The sequence below is a fragment of the Protopterus annectens genome, chromosome 5.part0 (genome assembly GCF_019279795.1).
Source record: "Protopterus annectens isolate FY-2018-M chromosome 5.part0, PAN1.0, whole genome shotgun sequence".
NCBI classification, from domain to species: Eukaryota; Metazoa; Chordata; order Ceratodontiformes; family Protopteridae; genus Protopterus; species Protopterus annectens.
The window spans coordinates 924,793,781-924,810,964 of NC_056735.1; the positions used below are offsets into that span (position 1 = coordinate 924,793,781).

A 17,184-nucleotide genomic window follows, 5' to 3' on the forward strand; every position below is an offset into this window, starting at 1 on the left:
TGCAAACAAAAATGTTACAGAAAACTATACTTTTTCATTTTCTAACATTTTCGAAAGCATAGTATTGGAATAAGAATCTTTGATGTGACTAGGGTAGTTGTTGCTGAGGCTTTCAACTTGTTGAAGTACAGTGCCATTTTACAGTACTTTCTGTTAATATACATTTCCTTGCACAAAGCTTGGTATGAGCTCAGTGACATATTTTCAAAGGTATCCAGACTGAATTCTGCTCTAACAGCATAATGGTGAAGTACATAAGTTCATAGGTGTGTACTAGGATAATGGCCCTGGAGCCTTTACAAGCCTAGCCCATAGGATTACCCTGGCATCGTGCCATCCAACCTTAGTTCTCAGTGCCTCTGTCGAGTAGAGCCGCTGGTGTGATCCCCAGGGTGAATTTTCTATTTCCCATCCACTCATTAAGATTTCTCTTGAAGAGGGCTCTGTTTGACATGCATGTGGAGTCTGTTCCATAGCATAGGCAGTGTCTGAGTTATGAATCTGTCCCTCCAGCATGTTCTGTTGATTGTGATAATGAGGTTGAGGTCCCTGGTGCGTGTAGTGCAGAGGGATTGGGATTTCTTTAGATGTAGCATTTCTAACAGAGCTGGGTCAGACATGGCTTTGTAAGTCAAGCAGAGATCGCCTTTAAGTATGCGATATGAGACAAAGAATAGTTGGAGTTTTTTTGAGTCTGTCCATATAGGACAAGTGTTTAAGGCCCAGGATCCTCTTTGTGAGGTATTTTTGTGGCTTCTCCAGTTGTTGCAGGTGTCTAGTGAGATACATGCCAAATGGGGCATTATACTCGATTATTGGCCTAATAAGGGAAGAGTAGAGGGTGACAATGACCTCTTTTTTCCTGGATGCAAAACCCTTAGTAATGAGATGTGCCACACAGAAGGACTTTCTGACTACAGTGGCAATGTGGTGGTCAACAGGGAGGTTGCTGTCAGCCTGTGTTCCCAGATCTCTTATAATGCCGTCTGTGTTCAGTGGACTACCATCGATGTGGTAATTCATGGGAATTGGGTTTTTCCCAAAGGGGATGACGACACATTTTTTGGCATTGAGTTTAAGGCCATGGTTCTGACACCAGTCATTGGTCTCAGTGAGGGCTTTCTATATGATGTTAATATCACTTGGGGAGTTAATAATAGCTCCCATCTTGCAATCATCTGTAAACTTTGTCAGCCAGAGTCCCTTTGTGTTGGCCTGGACTTCAGAGAAGTAGATACCAAACAGGAGAGGACCCAGGACCGAACCCTGTGGGACTCTACTTGTGACTGGTCGGTAGTCTGATTTGGTGTCAACTACTTTCACGCTGTGGTTTCTATCTGTGATCCAGTTTGCAACCCACCTAGTGATATAGGAGTTGATGCCCAGCTTAGTGAGTTTTTGTATGATTCCTGAGTGGGGAATGGTATCAGAAACCTTGGCCAGATCAAGGTAGGCTGTATGAACCACCTTGCCTTCATCCACTGCTCTGGTGACTGACTCATAGAAGTCGACCAAGTTGAGCAGGCATGATCTACCCTTCACAAAACCAAACTGTGTGGGATCCACAGTTTGGAGATTCCCTATATCCTTGTTTCTTAGGTCCATGATGATATGTTCCATACCTTTGAATATCAGACTCGTCAGGCTAATGGGGTGATAGTTCCCAGGATCTGTAGTCGCACCTGCTTTGTGGAGAGGGATGACTGTAGCAGCGCACCATTCGGTAGGGACAAAGCCTGAGGTGAGGCTATGCTTGAACAGGGCACACAGGTGAGGTGCCAGTTCACTCTGTAGTTCATTTAGAACTCAGCCAGGGATATTGTCACGTCCCATAGAAGCTGTATTCTTGGCTGTGGACAGTGCTGTTTTAAGCTGTGCAGCAGTAATACTGCATGCCTGGCAATCTACTGGTATTGTGATTGGTCCTTTGGGGGGGGGGTGAGAGGGGTAAAGTTGGCACTGAATTTGTCAGCTAGTATATTGGCAATATCTGTTGGCTCGGTATAGGAGGTACCATTGTGCAGTAGCTCAGAACAAATCTGGGTATTGCTCTGGAGATTTTTTACATAACTATAGAAGGCCTTGTGGTTGTCTTTACTCTCTGCTGCAATTCTGTTTTCATGTCTAGCTTTAGTGGATTTGATGAGGGATCTCAACTTTTTGTTGAGGCTGATAAGGGAGTTTTTCCAGTCTTGGGACTTCACCTTATTCCACATCAGTTTCCTCCTTCTGTTGTAAAGTTTGTTTTTGGCAGGGGACCACCAGATTGGCTTCCTTTTTTTTTGGAGAAGAGAGTCTTGCTTCTATTTGGTATGGTGAGATTCATGCATTTGTGTATGTGTTCGTACAGTGCATTGGTGTATGATTTGGCAGTCATGCAACTATTCTCTATTTGCATGGGTGCTGCGAAGTTAGCCTCCTCTGTTTTTAGGAGCCCGAAGTTAGCTTTGGAGAAGTTTTTCATGGTAGTTACCTTTGCAGAGTGGGGTGGGGTGGGGTGGGAGGGATGTGGATTTCCATGGTGATTTGTTTCTGGTCAGATCTAACCAGGGAGGAGTTGACTGTTGCTGTAGAGCAATGGTTGCCCATGTTAGTAATGACCAGGTCAAGAATGTTGCTACCTCTAGTGGGAGTAAGATCGAGCTGGTCTAGGGCATTGGAATTAATGAAATCCAGGAAAAGTTGGGCAAGTGACTTGGTACATGAGTAGTTTTCCAAGTTAATGGAGGGATAGTTGAAGTCACGCAGTATGATAGTGTTAGGTTGGACCCTAATATTCTCCAAGGTGCTTAGGAATGTGGAGTGTGAGTCTGGGGCATGGTTGGGTTCCTATAGCAGGCTACAACCTGAATCGCTGTCTAACCCAGTGTTAACTGCACCTGAAGTAGCTCTGATGCATTATGTTGGGCCACCAGTCTGGAGGTGTGCACATCCTTTATGAATATAGAAACACCACTGCCTTTGGAGCTTCAGTTCAAGTTCTGGGGCCAAAAGGTGTGGAATGAGTTATAGCCTGGCAGTACAGGGGTGCTTTCTGCTGCCTTCTACCAGGTCTCTGTTACAGCACAAATGCCGATGTTCTCCATTTTAAGCAGTGCTTCAAACAAGTACATTTTGAGATTTAGACTTCTAGCATTGAGCAGCATGACCCTCAGATTGCATTTGTTTGTAGCTGCTACAGTGGTAATTTGGTCTTTGGAACACTGCCTATAAAAGGCAGTATAGGGGGGGGCAAAAGCCTTGGCCGGTATCCAGAAGTCCAGGGGTAACAGATGCAGCCCATCTCTGGCAAAACATCGAGGTCTGTCAGTCATGTCATCCCAGGCAGACAGATACTGGATTCCCCTTAGAATGACACCAGAAACTTAGTCAGTTGTTGAAATCAATCATTTTCTGCTTGTACTGTGGTATCATTCTTTGTGATGGTAAGATGCTGCTCAGGGCTAGGATCATAACCTCCTGTGCTACATATTCCGAGAGTTCCTCCATGTCTCTTTTCATTTAGTCCAGGGAGGTACATCTCAGGTCATTCACACCCGCATGTACAATAACAGAATCATATTTGTACCTGTTGTTGAGGGACCTGAGTGCATAAGTTATGTGGCAGATCCTGGCACCTGACAGGCAGGTGATTGTTACTTTCTCCTTATTCAAACTAGTGGGTGGGACATCAGTGTGCCTCCCTATCGAGTCACCTATGACTAGTGTGCTGGGCATGCTGTTTTTCCTTAGGGGCTTTGGTTGAGTGGCACACTGTTTAGGAGAGTTATGTGTCTAGCAAAGGTGGGTGTGTGGTTTGTGTTTTTATGTGAAGGCAGTGCTGGTGTGTGTTCTGCAGGGCTTTGTGTTCCATGTGGTGTGGTGCAAGTCTTGACCTTCTCCTCTTGGCCAGCTATTCCAGTCTTGGCAGGAGAGTGCGTGGCTTCCAGTTTGGATATATAAGTACATCTCTTGCAAGTCTGAGTGTTGGGAGGTAAGAGGAGAGGGATGTCGGTGTATGAGGCAGTTACTACATTGCCTCAGGGTGCCCAAGTTCACCAGGTTAATAGGAGAAATCACAGGGAACTGATCTTTAAACATGCCTGGACGGGTGGGCATTAATAATGAGTAGTGGAGCTGTTTCCTTGTAGAACGTTTAGTGCTTGTAGCACTTTGTGTGCTACAATAATTGCTACAAGAAGTTTGGTAAAGTGCTAGACTAATAAGCTAGTAAAAGTGCAGGAGAGGAGAGAACTAGCAGATCTAAGAGAAAAATTGAAGAGCAGACTTTGGCACCGCTCAGAAGCTTACAAACAATCCTGGATAGAGCAAATCTGTATCTGGACTAGACTAGTTACAGGAAGGGCTGGAAAGAAGTGCAAATGTAGGCTTTTAAACCAGAAAATTGAAAGAGATGGACAAACTGTCCTAACATCCAATAAACCACAATTTCTGGGCTGGAAAGCACTCCTGTTGTTTTAAGTAGGCTACCTTGTGCTTACTAATCCCAATGATAAGCTAGAAGTCTTCCCTTCAACACAGAAAGGCTTGGACGGCTCAGAAGCTTACATACTTTCCTGGATACAGCAAATATGTATCTGGACTAGACTAGATACAGGACAAGTGAGAAAAGCACAAATGCAGGCTTTTAGACCAGAAAGTTGAAAGAGATGGTAAAACTGCCCAAACGGCCAATAAACTACAATTTCTGGGCCAGAAACCACTCCTCTTGTGGCAGCTAGGCTACCTAGTTCTTTCCACTCCCATGGACAAGCTAGAAGGCTTCCCTCCGACACAGAATGGCTTGGGGGGCTCAGAAGCTTACACACAGTCCTGGATACAGCAAATCTGTATCTGGACTACAGTAGTTACAGGAAAAGTGGGAAACAAGTGCAAATGTGAGCTTTTAAATCTGAAAGTTAAAAGATATGGAAAAAACTGGCCAAACTGCCAATAAATTACAATTTCTGGGCCAGAAACCACTCCTCTTGTGGTAGATAGACTACCTAGTGCTTACCATTCCCACTGATAAGCTAGAAGGCTTCCCTCCAACATAGAAAGCCTTGCGGGCTCAGAAGCATGCAAACAGTCCTGGATACAGCAAAGCTGTATCTGGACTAGGCTAGTTACAGGAAAAGTGGAAAACAAGTGCACACATGGCTTACATTTCTGATCATCTAAATTAATACAGTCTGTAGTGTAAAGACCAACATCCAAAGAAGATAAGGAGTAAGTATTTGAGCCACATTAGTTCCACAGATTAAAATATGTGAAAAAAATGTGGACACTCACATATAACAAACTGCATAAATGAAACCATTAACTCAATAAAAACATCTCTAAACAGATGTACTATGTATGAGCTGCCAAAAGTGTGACAGACACAGCAACCCAAAACCAAAACATGAATTGGTGTCAAAAATATATTTTTGCTAGCCACTCTCAGTGTTGTAGGCTTCCCAGCCATGCGTCCAAGGCAAGGACTTTCTACCTACACCACCTTATTTATTATTCTTCCTCCTAAGCTACTATACCTCAGGGTAAGAGTAAGGGTCCCCACTAAGTCAAAACATCTCTCAGAAAATTCAGTCTCAGAATTTCATTTTTTCTGGACTCTGAGACTTAGGCAGAATTCCATAAAAGAGAATTAAATCATGCTTCAAAGTAAAGAATCACATACTAACACAACTAATCTACAACTAACCTAATCAAAATAGGCCATAATAGTTATTTCAGCATGAGTCACATTCCTGGAGAACACAACTCCTACCTCTGTTATATGTCATATTCAGCCCAAGTCACACTAGCACTGAGGATTCAATCAAACACGGGAAGACATACCACAAAAGCAGATTTTTCAAAACAAACCAAACTCTGCAATTCTGAATGCTGACACTCACAGTCTTTCAGTTCCAAATGTTCAGTCTTGAACTCTTTGACTTCAAACTTACAGATTTAACTATTATATGATTTCTTTTCCCATTTTGTTATATGAATGAGCCTGCATTGCTTGGTTAAGGAGTCTAATTTATGGCTACTAGTTGTAAAGTTTATTTCTGATGTCTGGTTCCTGCCTACATAGTTTGCATGTTTTCAACTTCTTTGTGTGTTTCTTCTGTAAGCACTCTGATTTTACCTCAGCACAAAATATATGCATGCTATTGAATGTACACTTGCGTTTGTGACCTTGGATGTAACTCTATCTGGATCAATTCTGTTATGCAGTTAAGTGATTAAGATAGTACCTGGATAAAAACTCACACAGAGACACTATTCCCTTTTTGTGCTTGAAATAATCTGTCCCATTTGGTTATAGATTGGCCTTATCCATCCCATGGTTAATAATTATATGTTGCCACTAATGAGAATAACTGGGATTAGCCCATAGATAACTTGAGGGGACCAATACATGAGAAAAAGCATTTAGGAGCTGCCTCTGTTCATTAGTATTTTTTTCATGTCCACTGGGACGATGAAGCTGTTCATTTTAAGATATCTTTTTTTTACTGTGCAGTGTCACAATGACAGATATTTTCCCCTTACTTTAGTCCATAAACCTATTGAGCCTTTTGTACTTTGCAGGTGAAAAAGTCTGATAATGAATGGGATCATCTTCACTAATTAGATGGGCTTTACAATACAGGAAATATAATAAATACTCTGCTGACATGCAAAAGCCTTCAAACAGATAAGCATATTACTTCAAATTATTATCCATATTCTGTACAACATACTCTATATTTTAACTTATTCTTCTCTGCTTGTAAAGTATTATCCACAGACAAACATTTTTTGAATTTGTTTGCATAGTGAGTTTCATTGGAACAAAATTATGGTGTTGAACTCTAGACTCAGAACAAGACTGCAGTTGCACTGTACTAACATTAGATTTTCTAAGGCATGATTGCTTCTGAATTTATTCATAGGAACATAAGAATGATGTCAGGCAAGTGCTCATAGGGATCATAAAATGCCTAAGACAAACAGTGTCAGTGGTGTAGCGTACTACACTCATCTGTGGTGCAGAAGACTGTGAGCTCTATTCCCACAACAGAGAGCTTGATTGCTGACACTGCAGTACAGCATAATGCGGGTGCTGTACTCCTGAGTATTATGTCATTTAGATGAGATGTTAAACCGAGGCCCCTTCTGCTTTAATTAGTGGTAACTTAGGAGGGTGTAAATTAAAACTGCTATTACTTGTAATTCAAGATGGGTTATATATTTAGTTACATGTTCTTGTTCTGCTTTCTGTGTTGAATAAACATCTCAATTTTTTAAAACACGTGTATTTAAACCTCGTAGTGACATTAGATGTCAGCGCGAATCTAATGCCTTGTTTAAGTATTTACTTAAGCATCCTAATGCCCATTTTCTTTTTTGGGTATTACCAATATTATGTTCATTGGTCCAAATAAATTAGGATGGAAAAGGATGCTTAATGTAAAGGAACATGTTTGGATTGTTAAACTAGGTGCATATTTTTCTCCTGGTTTGAATGAGTATTAGTTTACATTTTGTATTTATATATGAGTGTATGCCTTTAAATGTGAGTCCAAGGAATTATAATGTCATCTTCAAGAAAGTGCTAAGTAACTGTTGAACATTTGAATTTTATTACCATACTGAGGAAGGCTGTTGTTGAAATTGGTATGGTTTTTAAACTGACTAAAAAAGAATAAATTGTTGGATTGGGTATGGAGAGTGCTGGCCTTTGTTTTTTTTTTTTCTCTTGCTGGTTGCTTTTTGCCATGTACCTTCACCTACCTTGTGAATTGCTGTTGTTGTAGGGTGTAAAAGATCCCATGGCAGTTTTCGTAAAGAGTAGGCGACCTTGATTTAGCACAACATAAAAAAAAAAAAAAAAAAAAAGCAGAAGACAAACGAGCGAACAAAGCTCCAGTCCACCAAGAACACAAGCCCAAAAGTTCCTTAACATGTTTTTATTATTTTGCACAGGTAAAAAGCAGCGTTTTCGCCACAAACACAGTGTGGCTTCTTCAGAGGAATTTTTTAAAAGAATACAAAGAGTACCTCCCTTTTTATAGGAGTTACTAATTACTTAATTAGTAAGCAATTAAAAAGCTTAGTTAAAAGACAGACACAATAACCTCGCCTGCTGTTACATTTACCCTTAGAATTGCATTCAAAGTGCAATAAACAATTGTTTTGCACATCAAAAGCATATGTTATGCACACTAAACACAATAAAACATGTAAATAGTCTAAAACAAAAAGTATATAATAACAATATATCAAGAAAATATATAATATAACAAATAAAAGTATAAACATGTTTTTAAAAGGACAACACAATTTACTCTAACTAACTTCAGGCTATCAAAAGACCCTTTTGTAATGCAATAAAGAAAGTCAAATAACTAAATATTAGGAATTACAACAATACTAACTGCACAGGCTTACTCTGCCTAGAATGCAGTCTATAATGTATCTGACTAACTAGTTCATATACATTAAAAATACTTAAAAATAGAAAATGTAAATACTGACTATACACAAAATGGTTTATATTAAAGGCTTTTTTTTGTGTGTAAAAACAGGCAGTACTGACAATACTGGAAGCTGACAAGCCAAATAGGTGAGTATTCATTAAGAGACATTTTCAATTTACTGAATGTCATCTCAGATATGCTTTATACTTTAACACTGGGGCTATATTGCAACTTTCATTTAGCCCCGGTGTATTAAAAGAGTCTAGTTTTAGCTGCCACAACAATTCACGTATTTCAAGTAAAATGGAAGTAGGACCACCTCTAATAGAGGGAGCCACATGGTCAATACCCATAAACGAAAATGCATGGCCCGGGTTCTGATGCTATTTTGGGCATTCTAATGAAAAATTGGTATTTTGGTATTTTATTTCTACACATGCGTTGTTGTCTGACAAATTAGGGGAAAAACCCTGTGTTGTTTTTAGGAGAGGGAGAAATATGAAGGACTTATTACAATGCGTTTCTTTAGGTGACTCCTTTAATAGGATTAAGGGGTCATTCCCTTGTGGTATGTGCAATTGGTGCAATCTTATCAAGTCAGGTACCTCATTTGAGGTTTCAGATAGGAAATATTTTATTAAGTGTAGGATCTGTTGTGATATGAAATCTATAATCTACCTGGCCTTTTGCACATGCTGTCCTGCTTTCTACATCGGTAAGACGGATAGAAAGTTTAAGGAGCGCATATACCAGCACCATTATGCAATCAAAAATAACAAATGTGAAAACGCACTGGCTAAGCATGTATTTAATAACCCGGGCCATGCATTTTCATTTATGGGTATTGACCATGTGGCTCCCTCTATTAGAGGTGGTCCTACTTCCATTTTACTTGAAATACGTGAATTGTTGTGGCAGCTAAAACTAGACTCTTTTAATACACCGGGGCTAAATGAAAGTTGTAATATAGCCCCAGTGTTAAAGTATAAAGCATATCTGAGATGACATTCAGTAAATTGAAAATGTCTCTTAATGAATACTCACCTATTTGGCTTGTCAGCTTCCAGTATTGTCAGTACTGCCTGTTTTTACACACAAAAAAGCCTTTAATATAAACTATTTTGTGTATAGTCAGTATTTACATTTTCTATTTTTAAGTATTTTAATGTATATGAACTAGTTAGTCAGATACATTATAGATTGCATTCTAGGCAGAGTAAGCCTGTGCAGTTAGTATTGTTGTAATTCCTAATTTTTAGTTATTTGACTTTCTTTATTGCATTACAAAAGGGTCTTTTGATAGCCTGAAGTTAGTTAGAGTAAATTGTGTTGTCCTTTTAAAAACATGTTTATACTTTTATTTGTTATATTATATATTTTCTTGATATATTGTTATTATATACTTTTTGTTTTAGACTATTTACATGTTTTATTGTGTTTAGTGTGCATAACATATGCTTTTGATGTGCAAAACAATTGTTTATTGCACTTTGAATGCAATTCTAAGGGTAAATGTAAAAGCAGGCGAGGTTATTGTGTCTGTCTTTTTAACTAAGCTTTTTTAATTAAGCTTACTAATTAAGTAATTAGTAACTCCTATAAAAAGGGAGGTACTCTGTATTCTTTTAAAAAATTCCTCTGAAGAAGCCACACTGTGTTTGTGGCGAAAACGCTGCTTTTTACCTGTGCAAAATAATAAAAACGCGTTAAGGAACTTTTGGGCTTGTGTTCTTGGTGGACAACATAAAAAAACATTATTTAAATTTTTACAATATATACACATATATGTAGTGGATATAAAATGTTTACACATCCCTGTTAAAATGCCAGGTTTTTGTGATATAAAAAATGAGGCCACAGTAAATAATTTCAGAATGTTTCCCACCTTTAATGTGACCTATAATCTGTACAATTCAATTGAAAAACAAACAAATCTGTTAGGGGAAAAAATATAAAAAATAAAAGACGTACAATAAGTTGGTTGCATAAGTGTGCACACCCTTAAACTAATACTTTGTTGAAGCACCTTTTGATTTAATTACAGCATTCAGTCTTCTTGGGTAGGAGTCTGTCAGCATGGCACATCTTGACTTGGTAATGTTTACCCACTCTTCCTTGCAAAAGTTCTCCAAATCTGTCAGATTGCGAGGGTATCTCTTGTGCACAGCCCTCTTCAGGTCACCCCACAGATCTTCTATTGGATTTAGGTCTGGGCTCTGGCTGGGCCATTCCAAAACTTTAATTTTCTTCTGGTGCAGTAATTTTTTTTGTTGATTTGGATGTATGCTTGGGGTCATTGGCGTGTTGAAAGGTGAAATTCTTCTTCATCTTCAGCTTTATAGCAGATGCCTGAAGGTTTTGTGCTAAAAGTGACTGGTATTTGGAACTGTTCATTAATTCCCTCCACCTTGACTAAAGCTCCATTTCCAGCTGAAGAAAAGCAACTCCAAAACATGATACTGCCACCACCATGCTTCATCATGGGGATGGTGTTCTTTTGGTGATGCAAAGTGTTGTTTTTGCACCAAATGTACCTTTTGGAATTGTGGCCAAAAAGTTCAGCCTTGGTCTCATCAGACCATAACACATTTTCTCACATGCTTTTGGGAGACTTGATGTACTGTTTTGCAAATTTTAGCTGGGCATGGATGTTTTTCTGTGTAAAAAAAGGCTTCTGTCTTGCAACCCTACCCCATAACCCAGACATATGGGGAATACAGGAGATTGTTGTCACATGTAGTACACAACCAGTACTTGCCAGAAATTCCTGCAGCTCCTTCAGTATTGCTGTAGGTCTCTTGGCAGCCTCTCTGACCAGTTTTCATCTTGTCTTTTCATCAATTTTGGAGGGATGTCCAGTTCTTTGCAACATCACTGTTGTCCCATATTTTCTCCACTTTTTGATGACTGTCTTCACTGTGTTCCATGGTATATCCAATGCTGTGGGAATTTTTTTGTACCCTTCTCCTGTCTGATACCTTTCAACAATGAGATCCCTTTGATGTTCTGTAAGCTCTCTGCAACCCGTTGTCTTTTGCTGTAGCAGGCAACTGAGTAAATATCAGGAAAATCCTACTAGGACAGCTGAACTTTATTTGGGGTCAATCAGAGTCTCTTTAATTGATGGCAGGTGTGTACCCAAAAAGACTGAATGCTGTAATTAAATCAAAAGGTGGTTCAACAAAGTATTAGTTTAAGGGTGTGCACAGTTATGCAACCAACTTATTGTAGTTTTTTTATTTTTTTTATATTTTTCTCCTAACAGATTTTGTTTGTTTTTCAACTGAGTTATACAGGTTATAGGTCACATTAAAGGTGGGAAAAGTTTTGAAATGATTTATTGTGGTCTCATTTTTTATATCACAAAAACCTGGCATTTTAACAGGGGTGTGTAAACTTTTTATATCCACTGTTTGTGTAAATATATATATATATATATATATATATATATATACACACACACACACACACACACACACACACACACACACACACACACACACACACACACACACACACATTTCTGTTTTTCTATTTTACTGTTTACCATTTTTCTTATAACATCCTCATTGTTATTTTTACATAATTGACCCTACTCCTTCTTCGACAATCATAATGTAATTTCTTTCACACTATATCTGTCAAAATCTATTTTGTTGTAAACAAACTTTCATTCATTCTTTCATTCCAGATAACTCTTATTACATAAAATTAATTATTGTTTACCCTTCTCGTGTAGTCTTTCTTCTTGTTCTTGTAATATCCATACATAATCATATACATATCTGTATTGTTTATGTCATTAATATTGTCAAAAAATTCTTCACACTTTTTCCAGAGATTCACCACTCTTTTACATTAAAAAATGCTATGTTGTCTTTTCCTCTCCACAAAATAAACACACTATTTCAACTTTTTTTTTTTATGTAGTATATTCCAACAACCCAAAACATCTTCAGAGAATTACTGAAGAAGCCTTTAACTCTGTTGAAAGTTGGCTACAGGATAATCATCTGCTACTAAATCCTCAGAAAACTAAATTGCTTCTCTTTTTTTCCAAAATCCATTTCCATAAAAAAAATAAAATTTCTTCTGTAAATAATACAGTAATTCAAGTTACTCCACATACAAAGCTACTTGGTATGACAACTTGGTGACAGTCTTAAATTTGATTTAAATATCCACAACAGCATCAAGAAAACACATCAAAAACTAGGCACCCTACAAAAAATTCCTTAAGACTCTGCTAAGGTAACTCTAGCTACCACTTACCAACCTACAAGCCTCACTTAGTTCTAAACTTGAAAAATGTTACAACAAAGTTGAGGATTCACTTACTTCACACTTTACAGGACCCACCACTGTTCAGCACTAAAACACAACTGGCTCAAGTGTCCTTAACCCATAAAATCATCCTTATCCCATCTGCCTGCCCAACAATTAGGCCCCTACTCTAGTAGTATCTTCCAAAATGTATCTTTTGGTCAAATAATAAACAACTGCTTACCATCCACAAACCACACAGAGCTGCTGGAGTTAGTGTCAAATCCAATAGTGTAGCTAGAACTTGGAATAAAATCCCTATATCAGTCAGATCTATGACACCCCTTCATTGTTTCCAATACTAAAAGACTTCATGTCTCCCTCTTGGCTTTGTTCCTGGTCCTCATTTGGGACATAGCTCTCTAACATTCTTTATCATCTTTCTTATACCTCCCTTTAAAGCACTAAATCACTCTAATACCTCACTTTATTGTACTTCCTAAACAATTACACCTACTTCTAATTAGCAGAACTACATTAATATTCCATCACTCCTTCTCTGTTAACTCTTAAACTTATTTATCTCCTCTAATACCCCACTCTATTTTATTTATTAATTTACTCCTACCTATCTTATACACCACTCTTCTATCTGTAAAGCCTTAGTATAAGGCTTGTAAATTTAATGTTTGTGTATATAAATAGAAATGGTATTATATTAACCAAATAGTATGCTATGTACTCACTGAAACTGTGTTATAACATTTTTATTGTAAATATTCATTGCATTAAATATGATACCTTCGAGCTTTTCTCCCTGGTCCTCCTCTGAAAAAGGGCACCTATGCCCACTCAGACTGGTAACACATCAGTAAACAAATGTCAATAAATAAATAAATATATAAATACTGATAACTTATCTATTACCAGTCTCCATAGGAAATCCTCACACTCTGCTATCTTGGTACACTCCTTTTTCCTTAAGTTAATGGGTTTAATCCCTTTTTCTGGTAATTTTTCCCATGGATTTACATAGTAATATTGCTTCAACACACTATTATGCCACATCCTTATATTTTCTTTCTCTATGTCATCAGTTTAGTCTTTTTCATTTACATATCATGTTTATTGTTTTCTTATGCTCATCATCTCTCAGAACTTGTTGTACTTATATTTTAACATTCTTACTGTTAATTTCTTATTCTTTTCCTTTATCAACTTAAAGAAGCAGAATAAATAGCTGGGTTTAGTAACCCTGAATCCCCTTTCTTCTTTGCTCATATACAACACATCTTTTTTCACTGGGTTAAATCTTGAACCTCATATCAAAGAAAACACCAAATGCACAATTTCCTTTTTATATTTTTCTTGGATCAGATAAACTTTTGACATATACACTATTTTCCTCATTAATTCAGAATCCATCAGATAAACGTTTTACTGAATGGATAATCTATATGTCCACAACAGAAGACAGATTTTTTTAATTTCTTTTATCAAACCTTCCCATTCCATCAAAACTACATATTTTTTTCCAAAAATGTTATCCCTAGAGAAAGACACCTCGTGTATTGAAAAACACACACCACCAATTTTTCACCACATCATTCAAACCCTTAATTTCCTCTTTATTCAGTATCATTCCCATTTCCTTTAAGCATCCATTCAGACAAATTATACTTCCCTCATCCATCTTTGTTCTTATTACCTACAAGTATATAATCTGAGTATGTCAGAACTACTGGAATCACCACCTGCTTTTGCATCACATATCTGGCATCTTTCACCATCATGTTCATTATCAAAACAAACAATATTCAGCTTATTGAACATTCTTGCCTTGTACTACACTTCATGTGCATTTCAATACTCAGTCACCCATTCACTAACACTCTCACTCTGTTATTGTGATATGCTGACATACACACACTCATAACTCTTATTACCTATTCCATACTTCTCCATAACATCCCACAAAGCATCGTGGCCCAATGAATCAAAGGCCTTGCTAATATCACGTACCATACTTTTCACATCCTTTCTTTTGCAATACATTTGCAATCAAATACCTTGCAATATCATCCACAATTTCTCTCCCAACTAATGACAGTTCTTGACATCCCTTCCTTATTGTGCCATATATACTTTCTTCCAAAATGTCTCTCATCCTTCCTTTCATTCTCCTTTGTATTAATCTCATAAAAACTTAAGAATCTGTGTTATTTAGAGTGATGGTTCTCCATGATTTTATTTCATTCTTCTCATCTTGCTTGCATTTAAATTTTAATATAATTCTTCATAAACAAACCCTTCAACCATTCATTTGGTACATTTACAAACTACTTAATTTGCAAACCCTTAATGTCTTGTACATTCTATACCCTGTACCATCTGTGCCTGATAATGAGTAAATATTTACTTTCCTAAGTACTTCATCAGGTTCACTAATTGTAATTTCTTTTTCTGTTTCTTCTTTAACTCATTCTGGATTTTTTTTTTTTTTTGCTTTTCCATTCTCTCTCATTTTTTATTTTACTCATATATATTTTCTACATGCTGCGCTACAATACTCATAATTTTCTCTTATGTTCTTTTTAACTCCTTTAACATTTTTCATTTTCCTCATTATACTAATATCTATCATTAGTACTTTACCCAAATATGTAGATACCTCCTCCCTTAGCCTTTGTAAATAATATCTTTGCCTAAAAAGTAATATCTTGCATTTTCTTAATTTATTTTCAATGTTTTTTTATACCATAAAACTCTCTCGTACTTTTCCTGAAATTATGTAATACATTTCTAAACATTTTCCCATATTTCACTTTTTTCTTCCTTTCTTACAACATCTTGTCATTAAAAACACTTTTTATACTTACATTCAATCCATCATTCCGACCGTTTCTTTTATAGAAGTTGTTCATGGTTATAAGATCCTTCCATTACTGCAATACTTCTCACTCTCTAATTTCATCCCATAATTATTCAGGTACTCTTTTTATTCCCTTTCCTATTTTAATATACTCCCTTTCTTTCATCACCTCCATTCATATTGTTAAATGGTCTGAAAAACCCATTACAACTGTATGACCATCTGCTTCTCCCAAGCCCTCTGAAAGTACAAAATAATCAATTTCAGATTCAAGTGATTAACTTTTGTTCCACACAGCTAATTTACCACAATTTATCAGTTTCTGTATTTTTCACATCATGCCGTCTTTTACGTTTTACCCTTAGATCACAGTTCAAGTCCAGTGCAATTATAATTTTCATGTTAACCACCAGATAGTATAATATTTGATAAAACAGATTTTCTTTTCTTGCTGTTTATATATGCATATCATGCTATAATTCTATAAACTTGTTCTCACCACATCACATCCACAACAGTTAACCTTCCCAGCCTTAACAAAGCTATATCTAGTATTTTCATTTTTTTTTTTGAAAAACATCCACTCCAGAACAGCATTCACTTCCTGAGTTCCATATTATATTTTCACCAAACAATTTTTCATTTTGCAGTTTTTCTTCACTTGTTGAGAATCTTACATCCTCTACAGGATAACATTAGCATCACATTTTGCACACCATTCTTGCATCCCTGTCCTTCTCGTATTGTTAGTAATACTGCTCACATTTACTGAAATCACTCTTACTGCTTTCCTACTTTTTAAGTTCAGGGGAAGTATTTTTTTTTTAATTTGTACACTTTTCCCAATTGAATATTTTCCTGGGTTTATGTACAGATAATCTTTGATCCCCAGAGTCTGATTTTTCACTGGCTAGAACTTAAAAAAATATATTAATATCAATCCTCCCTTCTCCTGCCCTCTCTTCCTGCATAAACTCTCTTTCCTTATTTTTCTGTGCATATTTTTACCTTCTTCTACAGTTTCTTTTTCTCCTGGTTCATCTTCTCCACCAGTTTCTTGTTGTCCTTCCTCATAAATGTTTTCTCCCTTTCCCCTTTACTTTTTATTGTTTACTATTTGCTGCTGACATGCTACCCAAAAGTGCCCACACACCTTTTTACTGTATGTCCTTTCTCTCCTCACATTGGTTAAATTTTACATTGTTGCAGTTAGTAATTAAATGAGAAAAGTTCTCACAAAAGAAACTTGATTAGACTTGCCAGCATATCTTAATGTCCATGTTATGACCAGCTACAAAAATAGCACTTGGCGAATGTTTTGCTATATTTCTTTTCACATTTCAAAACAGCTTCCAACCTCAACTTGACATTCCATAAGTTTCTTTCATCTCTAACTTTCACAATATTATCAACAGTTTTACACAGTCCCTGCATGCATTTTTTAAATTGTCTACTTCCAGTAACATTCATGGGTAGGCAGGAGGCACTTAGTCACCTTGGGTTCTAGCTGTAATTTTTCTAAGTTAGCCTAGGTGGGTAATTGTAAATTTGTTATGCAATTGCCAAACTGTTAAATTAATGGTTTGGCAAAAAAAAAAAAATCATTATTTATTTATT

The 17,184-nt window shown here is 37.0% G+C and overlaps 1 protein-coding gene across 1 annotated transcript in view; it reads left to right on the forward strand.

Moving 5' to 3' along the window:
• ARHGAP42 (Rho GTPase activating protein 42) overlaps positions 1-17,184 on the forward strand; it is a 1,340,395-nt gene that overhangs the window by 1,266,853 nt on the left and 56,358 nt on the right. The window lies entirely within an intron of this gene.